The 20,739-nt window shown below is 30.8% G+C and overlaps 1 protein-coding gene across 7 annotated transcripts in view; it reads left to right on the top strand.

The window, feature by feature from the left end:
- Positions 1-832: 832 nt before the first annotated feature.
- LOC148619168 (allatostatin-A receptor-like) overlaps positions 833-20,739 on the top strand; it is a 36,902-nt gene continuing 16,995 nt past the window's right edge. For 2 of the 7 annotated variants that reach the window (XM_088578779.1, XM_088578780.1), the window contains exons 1-3: positions 833-1,207; positions 1,916-3,184; positions 14,825-14,862. The gene's annotated coding sequence lies outside the window, so the exon portion shown is untranslated. Of the gene's footprint in view, positions 1,208-1,915; positions 3,185-8,182; positions 8,336-14,824; positions 14,863-20,739 lie in introns of those variants that run through there. The other 5 variants (XM_088578782.1, XM_088578784.1, XM_088578781.1 and 2 more) reach the window with 3 other exon arrangements.

Genomic DNA, 20,739 nt, shown 5'->3' with positions numbered 1-20,739 from the left:
TTTAACAAAAAGAATAATTGAGATGAGATTTGGAAAGATGGGAAAGGTTTGATAACACATCCAAAATTAAAAGAATTTCATTGAAACTTTATACACTGAAAATTCGATTTTAGTTTTTTTTTTTGGGAAACGTGCCGCCACATTGACGGTGCATAGGAATTTGGAAGTTCAGTTTAAAAAATGAACCTCATAGAGTGTATTTGGATTCGAAGTTCAAACTTAAACCATTTGAGAAGGACATTTTAAACAATATTTTTAAAGTAAATATATCAAACAAATTATACAAGGATTGTGCAAATTTACATGTTTTTTACCATGTTACCACTAACTATATTATTTACATTGATTTTTTTTTGTATTACAATGTGTGTTCAAAGTCATGTAATGCTAATTCATAGTTTAAATTTACTTGTTCTGCATACCGAGTATTTACAAAATCATAGAATATCAAAAACCTCGATTTTTATAATAAATATGTCACTGTGAATGGATACCTTTTTTTCATTTCCTCACTTGTTCACTTGAGCCGTATAAAGAATTTGTTACCAAGTGAGAACGAAATACATTATTTGAAAATTAAAAAAAACGTAATTAATATGAAAGAGACTGTGAGCTGTAACAATTGTGGAATATGACAGACCACAAATCTAGACCCTCATAAACAGATGTCAACTGTTACTACTTTTAATAAGAAAAAAATATATTATGTACTTACTAAACAAGCATACAAACGAATAAAGCAGGCGCCATGAATTTATCAGGTAATTGGGATGACAATCCAGAATCTATGAATCTTTCGTCATAGGTTATGCAATTATGATAAAGAGAATAGTAAACGACATGAGATTGTTTTTCACATAGTATCTTTGGGCGTTTGCAAAGTTATAAATTTTCGATATTCTCACTGAAAAATGTTCCCGCAGAAATGTTATGCTTAAGCATTTATTTCCTTCCTCATTCCAACAAGTTTTATTTTCACTTCAGAGTACACGAAGACTATTATTAACCAACAACAACAACCGAGGAAACGGATTTTGTTCTGTGTAAGGAGTATTATATTCTCGTCTAAACGAAGTGCGGAATACTTTTCAAAGTTAATTACTAGTGTAATGTCACGTGCGATGGACTTTACAATATTTATTTTTACTGGTTTGACTACAGAAAGTAAATGAATACAACTGACTCAGAGTCGTCATCTGTACTGACGGTTAGTCAATTTATCAAGACATCATTATGAATCTAATAACAGTAAATTATAAACTTTCCTAATGATTGATAATATGTCAATAAATTGCTTTACTTAGCAGAAAATGCCTCTTATCTCGTTTCTTTTTTACAATATCTTAATGAACATATATGAACTTCAACTGGCGCTGTCAAAACCGTGACTGTACAAAGTTTTTGCCCAGAGATAAAATAGATCTTATGATAATATTACGTTCAACTAACAGAAACAAAAATGTATAAGCTGTATAATAAAACTGCATGAAACGACAGCAAACAAAAGTTGAAAAATAAACATATATTATCATATGGGTAGTTGAACTTGATGCTAAGTGTGTGATAAGACACAATACTATTTAACCCTCATTCGGCCTGATTAAACCTCTGTTCATTATAATTCAATTGATTAAAGTTTTTTTTTTCATTTTTAGTCTAAAATTAACATGATGACACATACAAACATTTTTAAACAAAAATAAAGATTAATAGAGAAGAATTTCGGAATTATTTTTGTTTGTTTTATTTCAATTCGAGATACATTAAAAATGCTGAATCTTGTTCTATAATTAATTTAATATATACTCACGTCTTACACAATTTATTCATTGTTTAAAACCATTTTGACCACTAAGTACTATTGATTGATTGCTTGTAGTTTAAAGTCATATAACCTATAATTCATGCATTTTAGGTCGAGAAAGTTTGATAGAGAGAACATATTTTATTTTGAACCAGTCTGACATACCGGTCCAGACCAGGAGTCAACATGTTACCCCACAATTACAGAATAGTCTTACTCATGGCGTACTATAAAACAGAGATGTGGTATGATCCACCAAAACCTAGATTTTCTTCTATATGAAGCGTGACGGAGGAGCAGTGAATACACATTTAAAAGTACTTGGTACTAGTCGGTTGGGGATCAACGAACCTACCTCACTTCTCTATCAAGGAAAAACGCAATTAGTTATTAAATATATAGAAAAAAATCGCGCACTTCTTTGATAATTGATGTTAACGGCAAATACAAATATCGTAGAAACTCGGGCAATTCAAAAATTAAAATTAATGAGAATTTACTTTACCGTCATATTCTTAGCTTAATATATTCTACCTTGAAAGCTTCTAGTAGATACCAAGTATGTATCGTCAGAAAACAATAACAAGAAAGGAGTACAACGTTATGGCGAATGTAAAACCAATCAAAAGGTATTATAGAGCATTTATGTTTTTGTTTTTTTTTTTGTTTTTTTTTTCATAATAATCTTAATCCTTCTTATTGTTATTAACGAACAGCTGTTGTTTGTTAGACCTAGTTTATTGGTAAGTTGTAAATACAATAGCTAATTTCAATATCACAATACTTTAGTGTTATTCAAATGCTGTTTCCAGCATACAAAGTACCCTTAGGTCACTTACATATTGATTATAAATACGGTTATAATTGACATAAAACCAAAGTATTATTTGACCATCTAATTAAACAAATATTTAAAGAAATGGTCAGATCTACATGTTTGAGTGTAGATATCGACAATTCACGCCATAATAAACATATGATTTTGGAATAAGAGAAAACTATTGGTTGCTGTAACCCTCTATTGATCTGATGTTAACTCCTACAAATAATGCCAGGCCCTGTGCTGAAATTTGCCATTTAACAGAATCTAAAGCACGATGCTCCATGTAAAGACATGAAATTGATTACTTGGACAATTTACTTTCATCAAAGATTAATAGCCGTGAGTAAGATGCTCAGCCTATGTTACAGTATCTTATTCGTCTAGCACGTACTAGGAACAATAAAAGTTTCATGGAAAAGAAGATTATTTTTTATAGAGAAGATATAACCACAGACTGTATATACCCTGTTCATTAAACAATAGTAATTAGTGACTTGAGAAGAGGTATCAAACCGCAGATTATTGGAAATTTTATCAAGGGACAAGTACGTTTACAGGTAGGTCTTCTTTAACGTTGTATTTGTCAAATCATTTAGAATCATTGAATTATTTGTGTTAACAGCATAATATTTGTAGAATTTAAACAATAATTTTCGAATTTTCAAATTCCTTCCGTCTTCATACAATCCACCGAAAATAAATTGGGATGTAATTAATCATAAATATGTTTGAACACAGAGTTGCTTACTTAAAACAAAACGTTCGGATAGCAAATTTACATCCGAAACTAATTCATATGAAATCGTAGATTTTGATTTTTTTTATTGAAAATACAATGCCTATACGGTTTTCAGGATAAGATATGATTATAGATATTGCTATTTTATGAGAAATTATTTCGAGGAAGAGCGCCTTTTCACTTCGTAACATTATTTGGTACATAAAGGAAAGTTTATTTCAATAACAATTGTAATAATTTAAGTAGAAACTTAATGTAATTAATGTCGTTGTTATTCAATTACTTATGTAAGCATCTACATATCTGGTATCATGTTTGTAAGTCTACATTTAAAATTTTCGTGATATTGAACATGTATACAACAAAATGTTCTAATGTAATTTCAATTGTCATGAAATGAAATATTGTTATATGATTAACTGAGGGTGTCATACGGCTGAAGATTGAATTGATTTTTTATGTCAATATTTTGTTCATATTTAGAAATAAGATTTTTACCATTCATGTAAAATATTAAACATTTTTCCATCGGTAAAATACATATAATTTGCTTTCTAGAAATTTCAAACAGTATACAATTTTCCGAAATTTGAGGGTGTTTCATAAAATCTTCAAGAAAAGCAGAGAACACTTACCTTACCTGTGCACCTGGTCCACGCTCCCAGTTTTCAGTGAATTCCGAGTGGCTCATTTACTTTTGTTACTTTGTATATATTATTTTAGCTACTTATGCTCTCTATTGTGTTTGTCTGTTTTCCATATCTGGTCTTTGTCCCTGGATTACATTGTTTTGATTTCCGCTAGAACCTGGGTTCCTTGATAACTCTTTCAAACACATCTTATTCAAATTGTATTTAAAAGTATGGCCTACTCATCAAAAAGGCATATGATTAAAAATTGTTAAGTATATTCATCATAGCAGGAAAAGAAAAGCTCATTAAATTTTCTATTTAAAGTGCAACAGAAATTGCATCTTATTAATATTGAAATAAGAAGCACACATTTCGTTGTATTAAAGTAGAATAACTTTATCAAAACCCAATTTCTTATTACATTTTCTTTCTAATACTTTAATACAAGGGGAAAATTGATCAAAACAAAAGCAATTTACATTATTTATTAAAGTTATTTCTACCTTATATCGTGTTCTGACTAGCAATGTATCAATTAAATTTACAAGGCGAACGTTTTATGGAAATCAATATGTTCCTAAGTTTTTCATTTATCACAAAATTCTCCCACTGGTTTATCTTTTCAAGTTCACTTAGATCCCAGCGTTGTACCATGTAACCTCGAAATAAGTTTCCTAAACAGGCTTTTATCATTATATTTGTTAATTACGTTACATAAGTTCCATTAGAAATATACTAAGTGACTGTAGTGACAAAATGACTTAAAGGTACAAAAAAGACTGTATCATAGATTATGCTTATAATTTCCCAATAAAATTCACCCCTAGCACTGCATTGTACCTCTACAGAAATTCATATTGCGTTTACGGTTTTCTAAAGAATGAAATATAGGAAATATTCGTCATTAATTTTGCCCAAGGTTAGAAACAAAACTTCACATATCAGGAAATTATACGACTTAATGATGTAAGATAAAACTTAATTAAAACAGTGGAATGCAAGACAAACTATATGTAAATAGATTTTTCCTCTTAAAATAACATGACTACAAGTAACAACAATCGCGTGCAATATATCCTTAAGACACATATATATAGCAAGAAACACATTGCAATGATATTCCCAACAACGAACACCAACTTATTTATTTAGTCAATCTAGGCAGATGATAACACCACACTGCAGGTAAATATTGGCATATATTTCAATATTTCAAAGCATCAAGCAGAAGGATAACTTAAAGCCAAAATACATTGCAAAAAACGTGAAAACAGGAAACATACACGATCCACACTCAAAAAAGACAACAGAATAAAATGACATTTCATGAATAAACTGGAAATAAGTAAAACAAGACAGCACATAAAAATATAAAGCACCGGCAATATGAACTACAATGTAAAAAACGGAAGTGACATCAATATGCCTCCATTCCTTCTCAATTTTTATTGTTCATTGTATATCCATTTACTTTGTAATTATTTCTACAGCACCTATTGACTTTTAATAAAAAAAGACAAGTAAAACTGTCTTAAAATAAGTTATTTGTATGCAGATGTTTTGTAATAGCTAGGTTTTTCTACATAGTTATCGGTAAAACGGTTGTGCTGCCATACTTCATGATCTTTCATCGCATAATTCTTGAGCACAAGAAGTGCACTACAATGAAAACTTATTATATCATTAATTTGAAGAATTTTACAGATGTTTTGTAGTGCCTTTGCAACTTACATTTTGGTTCAAGATAAAACAACTTTTACACACAACTTCTCCCTAGGGGTTCAATGAAATACGATTACAAGTTTCTATTTCTTGAAATCAAAGTACATACGGTTTGTGTTAAAATGGCGCTAAAAAGACAAGTAAAACCATAAAAAAAATTTATTTTTCAGTTGTATTCAGAAAGTCCACATCTTTCTATGGAAATTCAGTGTTACCTTTTTATTAAATATTCATATTGATATTGTGTTTGTAAGTCTGTTGATATTGGGCAAAACGATTTTTTTATCTGAAAGGATTAGCCTACATCTTCCTCCTTTTTCTTGCAAATATCTAATTTCAAATCTGGAATTACTGTACTGAAAGTTATGAAACATATGTTCTTTCTGCTGTTATCTTTAAAATGAACTCCATTTTCAAACAGCATGTTGAATATCTAAATTTTGCACTAATTCTCCACATGCTACATACAAATATATTCATAATTTAGATAACAAAATAGTATAGAGTAAAATGACACTATTACATAAGAACAAAACAATCATCAAAGTTTAAGGCATCAGATAGAAAAAAATCTATATCTACAGCTAACTCCCACAAAAAAAAAAAAAAAAAAAAAAAAAAAAAAAAAAAAAAAACCGGAAGGGTAAGCGTGTCCTTATCCGCCAGCGGCATCCATCAAACTTCAAATGAGTACAATCTGATAATAGTCTAGCAACAATAATGCAGTTCTCCGACAAGAGTCACAAATCACTGTTGGGGCGATGTCATTCAATTCAACAAAATATCATGATGTAAATAAATTAAATAATGCAGCAATGAAACCCACCATTAATCAAGGAACAACTGAAAACGCCGGGTCATTTGATCTTGAACTTGATACACTTCTAAAGGGCGCGTTTATGGTTGTATTGTCAACTGAGTTCAGTATATTTATGGCGAGAAAAAATCATCAACACCCAATGTGTGCATGTTCAGTCGGGAGCTTAAAAATCGCATCTGACAGTGTCTACCTCGGACTTGTCTTTTTATGAGCAACTCGGCCGGTTGTTTTTAGAAAAGTATACTAGACGCCGCTTACTCTACCGGTGCACCTGTTCCATGATCCCAGTTTTTAGTGGAGTCCGAGCTGCTCATTTACTTTTGTTACTTTGTATGTATGATTTTAGTTACTTTATGTTCTTTGTTGTGTATATCTGTTTTCAAAACACACCGTCTTGAGGCTAACGTTGCTTAACAGTTATAAATTTTAGCAAAACTACATGTACATGTATTTAGTAATATCATTATCATCCTGTCTTTATTTAAAATTTGCTTCTACAATCAGTTAGTCGTTTTCATTATCATACGGGACACATATCCTGTTTCTGAATGAGACTAATTATTTTTCAATGTCAACACAAGAAAATTAAAGAAGATTACTATGACAACCAGAATCTCCCTGTTTGATAAGACAATGATATGTTTTACATTTATTTGCCTGCAAACAGTAGTTTAGTATATCTAATTTATAAAAAAATAACAATGTTACATGGGACAAACTGAAAAAGTCGTATTCAAAAAGTTAGAACCGTCTTTTTCTTTTTTTCGTTGCTTAAACATGAAAAATTTGCCTAATACGTCAATATTTTCTTTAATGTCCTTATATTCCAGCGAAACGGTGATTAGTAGATATGTTATTCTAGCAGAATTCTTGTAGAAAGGATTTTCTGTTCCAGAACTCATACTTTCATTTTGTAAATTAAATCAAATTGTTCTACCTCATATATATAGATTTATGACTAAGAGTTGCATATCTTTTTGAACGTCAAATGTATTTTAGCTAAGATTAAAAAAACAAATAAAACAAAACAATATCCAAAACAATGATCTTACTGCTGCCTCCTTGACATGCTTCATTGGAAGAGTATCGACCTCCATTTTCATTATTGATACTATATTACTTAAAGACAATATATATATTATCTATGTTATATATATGTATATATATATTATCTAAATCATACGTCATTTAAGGGTATACTGTGCTCATAGTAAAATCGAACCTGGTGCTTGCATCTACCATCACAAACAATTTGTTTAACAATCATATATTATATTATTAAAAGTCTACTGTTCTTCTTCGGTTTGTATTATGACTTCAGAAAATACTGTTTTGATTAAAATTGTATTTAGCATTAATCCACCTTAAAATTTCAATGTGTTCCGTCGTTTAATTAATTCATAAGACGATAAAAGCAAAATATCAATCCATGGATAAAAAAATCGCATTGTTTTCACAAGAAAGCACCTGTTGCACCCAATTTCTCGTGTTTTTTCATATGTCTTTATCTTTCATCTTGGGATAAATCTACAAATAAATGGAGTAGATATAATTTTTGCATACTTAGAAGAAGAGCTGTTACAGAAGGTGTTTGCTAGATCAGTTGATAGTAATTAAGAATTTACCATACAGTTTAACGCTACGGTCGATTTATCATAAAGAAAACAAAGACAATAGTTGACTTTAATGGAATATCTTAATGGTTCTCCAGCTTCTCAGAAGTCAACTGCTCATGTGATGAGATGATAAGATTTAATCTTTAGCAAGTACTGGTACGTACATAATATACCATACGGTAAGTTGTAAAATTATATAATACTTTAACTACTCATCTGCTTTAAAGTACTTTGACGCAAAGGGAAATGGGAAATGCTATGAACAACAGTTGAAAATCTGTGATAGCTCTTCTTGGATCACTCTAAGCGCTTAACTGACAAAAGTCATAAGTATTTCTACCTTTTATCATGATAATCTTTTCATATTTAAAGTTAGGTTTGAATAGGGTTTCTTTAATTCGATATTTTACCAAGTCTAGATCTATTCAGCTGGTAGGTTCCGAGACTACAAATGATACCTTTGCATTAATACGTTTAAAGTTTCAATCATTCAAACAATAACATATGATGATATGCAACAATAATTCTTCATGATTGTTTGAAAAAAAATCTAGGTATGCTTAATTTTCGACTTCTATGTGGTTAATTAGTATTATAATGTTGAATAAGCACTTGTTCGCTCATTTATAATGTATTTCATACATATGCAGATCGACAACAAAGTTGAAACAGAAAATAAAATGATTATTGACTATGGCAGTGTAGGAAAATATTTTTTTAATTCAGTAACCATTTAGGCAGACGGAAAAATGCGGTAAATTTTCACGTCAGGAGTTGCCAGAAAGAGCCTATTCCTGATGATATCTAAAGTTCAACATGCACAAGACGCGTAACTTTCTCTACACGTTGGCCCATATTGGCTCGCAATCAGATTTCCCGCTAATGAGCTTAAAATCCCCGAGGCTAAAACCTACGCTTATTTTACCTGGGGTATTGCGATAGTTCTTTAGACTGAGGGTTCGACCACTTACCAGACTTCTCAATAATCTTAGTCACCTCGTCTGGCAAACTTGGTTTTGCTCGCAGATTTTTTTTAAACATGGAAAACTTAGTCCCGATGGGATTCGACTCTTAAAAAGACCGGACATGTTTTTAATATTTTAATTAAGAAAACCATTTTTGATAAAAAGGTCAAATGGTTCCTGTCTGCATTGGTATTAGCGTTTTTTTAATCCACGAACTAAACAAGTTCAACTTCTGGACGCCCCGTGCAAGTCCGGGTGTTAAAAGAAAAGGCGACTAAATAGTGCTCAGAAACCTAGCCGGGGGCTAGGCGCTCTGCCCACAGAGCAACTGGGATGTGTGCCCCAGGTTGTGAAATGGGGTACCCCTGGCGTGTTACATGCTGGGGTTGCCAGGCTATAATACGGAAAACCTGACCGCAAACCATAGTGGTGCACCGTGTTAGGAAAGATGCCACGTTCCTCGCACGTTAAAGAACCCTACTGTGGTATTCGATAGGAGTAGGAACCTTTGCGCTCCGCCACAGGAGGCTAAATTGCCCGACCTTACCCATCCCCCTTTTCCCAGTGGCAATCAAAATTTGTCGACCCTATTATCCTTGTGACCCATCCATTTTTTTTCATTTCATGTTCATTTTTATCATCCATTTCATGTTCATTGTCTGAATAAAGCTGAAATATTGCTGCTCGGACGTTAAACCCCAACAAACAAACAAAACAACCTCTGGACTTATGGTTTTCTCCAGCGTGTTTGTATTCTTTACAAAGCACCTGCTTTCTACCGATATGGGAAATATTACCTATACCTATATTTTTTTTTGGGGGGGGGAGGGTGGTCTTAATATGTCTCATCATACTTTTGAAACGAACTGTGGTGATGATTTTTCCTTACTTACTGTTTTCAATTGTTCTTGAATGTTTAAAAGCTTATTATTTCAAAAATACAGTTTGTACACAAAGAAAACAATGTAACATTTTGAGTGACTTATTCATATATTAATGTATGTTATTCAAAAGAAAACAGAATTATGTAAAACATAAAGGACAAGATTCGAAAAAAAAAAAAACGCAATGTGTCGTTTCGACTGATCCTTGATGTTTTAGAATGCAACCTTGAATATTGATTTATAAAATTAAATTTGCTCCCTTTCAGATATTTTTCTACAACTTCTTTTCTACAAGAAAAATGAAATATCTAGTTGCGCAAAGATTTAAAACTAAAACAAATAATAATTATATATGTGTTACGAACACTTCATTGTGTGATTTTCTCATGTTAGATTTGACCTTTCAAAAGCCATGATTAAGACATAAGACATTAAGACATATATCTCAAGAATAACCCCCTTATGATAATAACTAGTTACATTTAACTTTTAAAGCATTACTTTACCCTGCTTTATTTAAGAATGTTTCTATGATAAATCATATTTCTAACGTTAACGATACTTATAAAAGTGATATGAAAAGTATAAACCCGGAAGCGATGATGAAATTGCGAGATGATAATTCTTTTTACAGATTTAAGGATAATGGGTAATTTCATACCAATTTCCTTGCTTTTCTGATACGAATGTATCGGTTATTGACGACAAGATTGTTTTATATATTTGCCTTTTTGTACTTGTACCTCATTTGTTGCTTTATTTTAGTTTACTCATGCATGAAGACTGTTTATTTGTTTGTTTATTTTAAGAGGGCGCTTTTGTAAAACATAAACATGTAAATAGACTTTCGTTCATGTCCCTCTATTAATGTTTATTATTACAACTAGTTACGGTTTTATATGTACATGGGCATGAAAAGTGAATAAAATGAAGAATAGCTGTAAAATAAAAACTCATTCCATTCAAAATCAATGGGTATTTGCGTGTTTCAGTAATATATCAAAAGTTTGAAGTTTTAGGATCAACTGCATGTGCATTCTTTTATCGACTATTTTGTCACAAATTATCACAGACATTCGTGGCACAAATTCTATCTAATAATCAACCATGAAGAAAATTACGACAACGACAGCCACAAAATAAGAATCAACTTGACAGAGTTAAACGCAGTAATGATTAAGTATGACAACCAAAAATAATTCATAAGTAAATGAATGTAGACTTTTTATAAGGCTTTGTTAGTACGTTTTGGCTATTAACTTTAATATTTTAGAGCGGCTTTTAGAAGAAAAAAGAAAAAACCTTATGTCACGAAATGTCAACGTATTATAATATAAGAGATTCTACACAAATCTACGAAAGTCTTAAAATTTTGGTTGAATAAGCAATCTATTATCTCTTATAGGTTTTCCCAGGTATCGATCTATACCAGTAAATTAGTGGTAGCCACTGAGAACGAACAAATCACGTCGGCAATTATTTTTCACTTCGTCAAATTCTTAGCGCTTGGAAACATTATGTAAGAAGGAAAACATCTTCCCTAATGTAAAATATTAGTAGAATTTAACCCTGGTAACAGATTTGAATTACCATTGGTAATGTACACGTTTTGTTTATATATATTGCCTTTGTTCAATGGACATTTAGTTGAAAATAAACGGAAATAAAAATATTAAATGCATTTTACTTTTAACAATTACACGAACAATATGATTTATATGTGAATAGAGATTTTTTTCTGTCATAATGGGCCTTATCTTTAAGGAAATCGTCTTTAGCTAAGCAGAAAAGATGATCGTATTATCTAAAGCCTGTTACACTAAAAAAGTTAAGTGTTCGGGATGTTAAAGATAAAACAAACATTGCATCTCATAAATTTAACTTTGTCTGAAAGTTTTATGCACGTTATTAATTAATCAAAGAACATTAACGATTAGATATGTTGGTTTTTGTTTTGTTTAAGTAAAGGTTTGAAGAAATCTTTCTCTAATATTATTAGGTAGAAGTAAAGAAACATCTAATGAGCTTTCTGGAAGGTCAATCATTGAGATTTATGGTCAAAATGTCCCGAACGCATATGTTAAAAGTAAGAAATAACAAAAAAGCTACCACAACAAACATATATAAATCAAAATAAAATCAAGTAAAAAAATTAATTAATAGCATTGGTAACATCGTTTAAAATATGACTCGAATGTTCTGTAATGCACGCTTAACGAAAAACACATGCTAAGATTCGTGACTTTGTTACTGTGGAAGGCGCCCATTACAACACATGATTGAAAACAAAGTGTTTACTTAAATGGTAACTTAACTGTCGTAGAAGTCAATCAGCATTTAAATAGGTTATTCTAAAAACACGCAACATCAGTCACTTGCAACAGTTGATTATTTCGACTCCATTTATTCGTTACACCGAGGACCTGTTTTGTCTGAAGGCTGAGATAAGTTCCATTATTAAGAATTAGCCTTAATTCCATCACAGTTGTTAACAGCCTTATGAAAAGACAAAATGACACAAGATTTTAGCAAAAAAGATAATTATAAATTTGGACATGATTCCCGACTGACCGTACTTTTTTTTGTTTAATTAACGCCAAATGTGTTGCTTTTCAAGATACAGAAAAAAATGTCTGTTATATGTTTGTTCTGCTCCACATTGCATTTTGAACAACGGATTTTTTTCTATTTTGTTCTTTTTTTAGTATTGTTTCAAGGGAGCTTATCCTTTAACAGAACTGAAACTAAAAATATAATGTATTATTTTCATTATTTTTTCGCAGAAAATTATCGACATTTTAAATTTAGCCCAATCAAATTTCAATAAATTGTTTTCATACACACAAGAAAAATTCAAAGCATATTTCTGAACAGAGATAACCGTTCATGGTTGGGAACAAAATCAAACTTGTACATTTCATCCTGAATGAAAGAGTTCAAAGGAAAAGCTAGGATCTTAATGCATTTAGAGAAGTTTTTAATGTTTGTTATTCAAAATGTTCAAAATCAAAAACATTTGTAAAACTTGTCTTAACATGTATATTTCATACACGCAATTCAAGAAACATATTTATCAACTTAAGGAGGTAGTTCTAGGGTCAGGGACATAATTTTTGAATCAGTTATATGTTTGTATCATATTCAATTTCACCCAAGACTTTCAACACAGAATGAAACCAACCCAAGTTACGTTGTTGATGTTTATATGAGATTGATGTCAAATGCTGAATACACACGTTCCAATGATTTGTGAGAGTTGTGTACCTTACCTTAGGTCTATCTCCTGGGCACCTAAACGCAATTGTAAATTATCATCTGTTTACATTAAGCAGCTTGTATTTTTAGTAGACTATCATTTTAGTTCAGGTCTAGTACATGAAATAAACATCGACACTTTTATTGCCTCGTTAATGATTAAGTCACTTCAAAGTAATAGAAACAATGATTATAAAACAACATGAAATGTTACAAGAAGAAAGAAATATTTCATCCATGGTAATCAATTTTGAATTAGGAATAAGAAGGGAGGGTTATAGTCGTACAAATATCATTAACTCTGGCACCGTTATAAGAACATGGGTATTATTCTACTATCATTTTGATAGTTATTACGAAGTATTACCAATCATTTGATGATTGTCTGATATGAAGGAATCAACAAAGATAATAGGAAATAAAATCTGGCAAATTTATGATATTAGGATGTAAAAGTCTAAATACAAATTTTAAAGGTTATGCCGTTACATTCTGTCAAATTATATTCCTGATACTTATTGGTCCGTTAACATAAAAGGTGTTTTTGACTTCAATATATAAGTAGATTTGTCTTCACGAAAAAGAGAAATTTCATTTTGAGTTGATATAAATACTTATAATAGATTCGACACTGATACTCTATAATCTCTACTCACGGGGGAGGGGGCACCTTCTTTACAATGTGATCGGATTAACCGCTGGAATAGGTACCGTTTTCCACTCTGTAAATACGTGAATAGGTACGAAAAAACACAATTATATGGGAAGTTAATAATTTTTTTTTGGAATTTTGTTCGTTTTTTTTTTGTGGAATAAATGCAAGACGAATATTGTTATTATATGTCCTAGTGTATTATAATTTTTGAAAATTCTTTATATATAAAGAAGATTAGGTCTCTTTAGTTATGACAAAACATATGAAAAGGTCTACATTGTTTTCACTAAAGCAAAATAAATGTGGGGTTACAGAATCTCAGTGACACTCCCTATTAAAGAAGTATTAGGGTACGTCGTGTCACTTCTCCCACAGTCTCTACGAACATTATATGGATTAAAAAACATTCTAAAACTTAGCTTTGAAGGTAGGTTCTTGTTCCGTAAGACATTACAAAACAATGACAGCAAGAGTCGTGTTGAGTTAGAGCAATTCATAAGAGCAATGTAAATACTTGACCGTAACACTATGAATTTATTTAAAACTTGTGGTTCTTCAAAATAACTAAATCATGGTTGATTCGACAAAAAATAATGAATAATGTTAAGATGCTTTATATTTATTACTGTTAAATGTTAACATTTTGGCAGTCTAAATATGAAAAACGAAATGTTTCACAACAATTACAACTAGGGACAACTTAAAACGAGTTGAATGGCGTAAAGGTAAATCCTTGATTTCGTTTAAAGTTGAACACCATACTTTCACTTAAATGACAATCATTAACATGTTTTTTTTTATATATTTCAGTTCCTTAAAACCCAAAGCATGCATATAGTAAGCATTAATTGTATGTGCAAATTATAATAATATGAATGTGCATTTTAAGATTGATTCACTTTTTTTCAGGCGATTGCTGAAATAAATAGAGTGGCTCGCATTGGAACGTAAGTTAATATCAATATAATTCTCGAGTTTTAACCACAAACTAATTTTAACGAAATCTTTCATCAAGTACTCTGAGTTATACAGAGCGAAGGTACACCTTCAGTCGTGTGTTTCGATTCATTTTGTATAGCAGGTGGAACATATCATATAGTCTATTGACCAGTGAAACATATACAATAATTCCAAAAGTAGCCGACAATTTGTTTTCATAGCTGGTATGTATTTATTCGCAGTCGTGATGATTTCCTAATCCTTGACAACTAAAATGAACTGTTTGCTCCGATATTAATTTTATGTTTGTGTGTTCAACTGATACTGTTTTAACTCTTTTTCAAGTACTTAGTTTAAATCTATAAGGTTGCATGTTAAAAACTTTGCCCGGTCGTATCTTTAACAGTTAAGTAGTTGGTACTATCGCCATTCAGCTTCAATGACAAGGATAATTGTTCTTTTGTTATTAATCGATTGACTATAATTGATTTGTATCTTGAAACTTTGTTTAGTCCATTTAAAAATCCAATTGAGCCACAGTCTCTTTCTGATTGATCCCATTCTTGTCGCTATTTATAAGAATGCACAAGTGATAAAAGAGGTTTTATGTCCCATTACACAATTCCTGTCAATTAATTTAAATCTACATCTTATACAATCTCATTACAAGAGTTAATGAAGCACACATAATAAGAGCACGAGAGTTCATTAAGTAATTAATATTTCCAGTAAGAACTAAAACTTTCAATAAAATAAAAAAAAAGTAAACAACAATTACCATCTTCATACACGGATTGAATTAACTGCAAAGCTAAAAGTTTAATTAGGACTTCAATATGTCAAAAAAAGAATAAAAATGCTAAAAAGGTAGGATTAATTGAGTTAACCATCCACATGAGTAATAACTGAGCGAATGCTGATCAAGTTTGGCCAGTAAATAGATGACTTTGTATCAAAGGTATTAATTTGTAATTGAAAAATATCTATTTTAATTGAAGTTCTGGATTAGGCACATTGATAGTCGGAAATGACAATGAAATGTCTCGTGAATGTTGATGGCTCCCGATTGGTTATATAGTTAGATATTTTAGAAGTCAGTTCGACGGAAATTGATTCCAAGGCTGTATTTGTCTCTTATAATTTACAAATAGACTAACCAACTTTTAACTTGATTTTGTCATACATTTTGAGGTCACGCATCTGGGTTTGCTCTGTAAGCTTAAGTTTTGGTGGCTGCTTAGTTACGGTTTGTTTAATGAAATGCGCTCATTTACTGATCCGAAAAAAGTAACATCGTGATAGAAATGGTCATCGCCAATATTTTTTTTTATTTATAGTTACATCCGTATATAGCCCTAATAATCACAACCCAACGAAAAACATTTGTTAAGGTAATATATTAAAAAAAAAACAATTCCATTCATATTAAAAGTGTACACAACATACTTTGATCTTATTTCACATAGATGTAAAATATATAGCGTTAATTCCTTATTATTGTAATTTTAGTGTTAAAATTGAACGTGTAGCTTACCAACATTGATGAAGTAATCAAATTTTGTCTTGAGATGATGGACGAAATTTTTCACCTGATCAGAGAGCGTATTACTTCTGAATTTAAATTATATAAAAATATAAACAAACTAGTGTAATCATCAGATGCTTATAATAAAAAAAATACTTATAGTTATGTTTTTGACTTCAATTGAATACTTGCACTTTTGTGAAAATGTAATAAATGACGGTACTAAGATGACGTGATAATGATAGTTAATGTTGGTAATTTCTATATAGGTTTTTTGATAGACAATCTGTACAACTTTCCCCAATTCTTGTCGGTTTTACTGATCAATTCCAATCCTTGATCAAATAACTGTAAAAAATGTCATTCGATGCTAATCTTATTTGCATGTATTAGACTACAAAAGATTCCAGAATTACGCAATTTTATGTCAAACTTAATAACATGAAAAGTTCAAGCTGCCCAAACAATTCTGATCACTGCATAGTAAGAGATTATAAAACAATCGTATATTAACCGATGTAATAACTATCATTCCATCTGATAGTTATGCAGGAATAGTACTAAGATAAAATAATTTAGATTTGAATCATCCTGATAAGAAAATTATTTTATCTAACTGAAACTGACAATATGAGTGAACTAATGCTGGCATCAACAATATAATTGACGAACACGAATTTCAGTTATTCTCCTGCCATAGAAATCTGGTCAACAGTATGCTGTTAAACATTTTATTTTTGTAAACAAAAAATTAAATGCATCCAATTATTTCTGAAAATGTCAAAATGCCAAATTTTTAATTGTCTCAGTAACGTTTGGAAGAGCAGATTACATCATTTAATAAATTAATTCCTTAGACTTTTATTTTGTTTAGCTGGGAATGTTATTTCTGGTTTCAAGTTTTCTTGACTACCATTAACTTTATTGCATTAATTTTGTTTTTGAGTTAAGTGACCCTACATTGATAATGTGTCCACCAAATCTTTTAAAGGGCACGCCGACGACTTGAGATACCAAGGGAGACAACTACTTATTGAGAAGTTATTATGTCAGATATTCCATGTGTACTTAATATCGTCCAGGGATAATGACCGACTTATACAATCAATCATGTTTCTATTTACAATTTCGTAATAAAAAAAAATGTCTGATGATATCTGAAGCTATATATCTTAAATGTTATAATCTAGAGTAGGACATTATCGATCTATTTCTTTAAAGATTTTTATTTTTCTGAACACATCAGATTGAGAAAGTGATTAGAACCGGCGCAGCATTGATTAATTACCTTAATTATTGTCAATTTCAACAGCCTGTCTATAATGAAAAATCGCTTTGCGTCATTTTCCGCACTTATAAATAACCTGAATCTGGATTTGTTACCAAAATAAATGACAAAATGATTTCCCTAGCAGAGCAATAACTATATGTCCAAACAGTTTACATTTTACTTCTGTATACTATTTGTACATATGTGATGGATATGCGTCTGACCTTTTAGGCTTAATCGTGTTGTTCAATAAAATTATCCTACGTCGGCTGATTACGGAAGACTACGTTCATTTACATCCCATTATAACCCTTCGTTCCTGCTTATATTAGATTTTCAGTAATTCTTTAGACTATGGATTTTCGTCTAGGTTTTTCTTAATTCAACCCTAATAAGTTACCTTACAATTTCGAATCTTACTCAGTATTATGTTATAATTACCTCCTGTTACTTTATAAAATTAAATTAGGTCTCATAAAATGAAATAAATGTCACTCAAACAAAGCAAAAGTAATCGTTTAAGTAGTAGCTCACTACTATCCTCAATCCTCAAACTAGCTGAAATATTGCTGCTCGGACGTTAAACCCCAACAATCAATCCTCAAACCAGCGACTTACATAGAAACACATGGCAGTTCTCACATAGACTTCCAACAAGCCTTTTTGTAATGTAAATAATGACTTTTACATAAATGTAAAAACCTACGATTTTATATATATCCAATCCCTCCGCAGATGAGTAATGAATAAATATTTGATGGTAATACTTTAAAGGAATACATGTATTACTAAGGAACTTGTGGCCAGTTTACTACGGGCGGGCAAGTTCTGTGCAGTATATTCGTAATTTGACTTGATATTAAGGATCGAGTTAGAAAAAGAGCTAAAAGCTTAACAAATGCTTGTATATTTATTATTATATGACACATTGATAACTTTAATAATACGTATGAAAGTGAGACAAGCCAGGGAATAAAAAATAATATACAATATACACATACTGTAAATGATCTGAGAAGTGAAGAAAGCAAAATTATTTCAGATGATTTTCACATAAATTTTACATGATTTTCATTTGAACGTGGCAAAATTTGTTTTAGAATTTACGTAAAATTCAAGTGAATCGAGCGTTCACGTGAAATTAATGTAAATTTTTCATATAATGTTCATGTTAAGTGAATTTCTTGTTAAAGAGTAATCAAGTGAATCAAGGTTATAGCGGTAATCAAAAGGATGTAATCCAGGGACAAAGACCAGACATGGAAAACAGACATATACAACAAAGAACACAAAGTTACTAAAATCATACATACAAAGTATACGTTACTGAGACAATTAAAAATCACGTTAATCTCTTGTGATGTTTACGTGGATTTCAGGTGAAACTCGATTAACACGAATTACAAGTAAACAATGTTTGCCTATGTAGGACAAATTAAGGATACCAAAATTTTAGCGAAAATCAAAAAGGATATATTCCAAGCATAAACACCAGACAAGGAACAAAGACACACACAACAACGAACAAACCAAAATAACACGTACAATATCGTTCCAATTATTGTATTCATGTTTATTTGAGAGTTGATATTCTGACGTTGAACGAGGTTTTGAATATTCTTCCCTTATGTGATTCCCAAACTCATTTCTTAATTTGTATAACCATATTTTGGAATGAACAAATTTTTTGAAACTATTATGTGCGTCTCTGTATATGTTAGCGGCAATAAGCAAAATCAGGTATTAAGCCTAAAGCCTAGGCAATAAGCTATTGACTAGTCAATATATATGATAACAAATATTTAAGAAAAAATCATAACACGAAGGAAACAAAACCTCAACTGCAAGCTCTGCTTATAAATCACACTTATGAAATATGATGTTCTTACAGCTCGGTGTGAGAAAGGGTGGCATTATTGAAAGAACCTATCAATTGCTCATCTGTACAAGTCATTTCTACGAGTGATTTATCTTGCTTTTCTTTGTTTTTAAATTTGCTGTAACATCAATTAATTATGGTAAAGCTAAGTTTTTGTGATTCATTATATTGTAGAGCAAAATACCAGACATTACACGCAATCTTTTTTTATCTAAGGTACAATGTTATGCCATGCAGTGAAGAATTGCTGTTGTGTGGTGTATACAAAGATGCAATAAAAGATAATAGCAGACAATAACAAGTATAAATGAACAATTAGTTCACTTCCTTTGCCTACTATGGTGGCTATCTAAAAGGATAAAATACCTTAATATATCATCATACTCTTTTAGTCTCTTACTAATATCAGGAATCCCCTGATCGAAAGCCGCGCGAAAATAAACCATTCTGAGTACGTTCCTTGAATTTTGAATGGTTGTTCGTGGCTTTCGTAAATTATTGACACATTTCTATATCGTTCTCTTTTATCGCTGTTAAAGGTGAAGCTATCATGAAACTTTTCTGATAATACTTCAATTTTTATTAGTGTATTCTTATTCCACTGAATTTGCTATTGATCTTTGAACCATGTACATCATTTCCCATTTCTTTCAAAGGTATACAAAGAAAAAAAAATGTCTACAGTCTTTGTGTTTGGACAAGACTTTAATATTTGAAAAACCAGTTACTTATAGAATGTCTATTAGTCGTTAACAATTTTGAAAATGGAAGTATAAACTGTTTATTTTATTTCACTAAGCTTTATTTCAATTGGCAGTTTGCATGGTAAAATGTCAGTCTCTGGTACGCTAAATTTTTCCTGGAGTTTTTTTTTCTCCAGGAAATTAAACGGTCGTCTTTTTTGTATATCTATACCATGGCCGATTTTAACCAGTTTTAAATTAGGACTTTTCGTTCTTATATGGCATTTAAAATAAGTGAAGTTAGAAGTATTGACAAGGGTTGTTCAAATTGAATTTCTTAGATTAGATTCAAGAGTAATAATGAAAAGCTGAGCAAAGATTGTTTTGTTTCAGAAACACATGACCTTGAAAGGAAAGTAATATGATCCTTTTTTTCAGGGGTAATCTATTTAAAGTCCTTTGATCTGTTTTTGAGTACAACTGCGTTTTTTTTAAATTGTAACTAGAATCTTGGAAATAATGTCAATA

This window comes from Perna viridis, chromosome 4 (genome assembly GCF_037379345.1).
Source record: "Perna viridis isolate PV_CMFRI_1.1 ecotype Kerala chromosome 4, ASM3737934v1, whole genome shotgun sequence".
NCBI classification, from domain to species: domain Eukaryota; kingdom Metazoa; phylum Mollusca; class Bivalvia; order Mytilida; family Mytilidae; genus Perna; species Perna viridis.
This window is presented reverse-complemented; position numbering and strand designations above follow the sequence as displayed.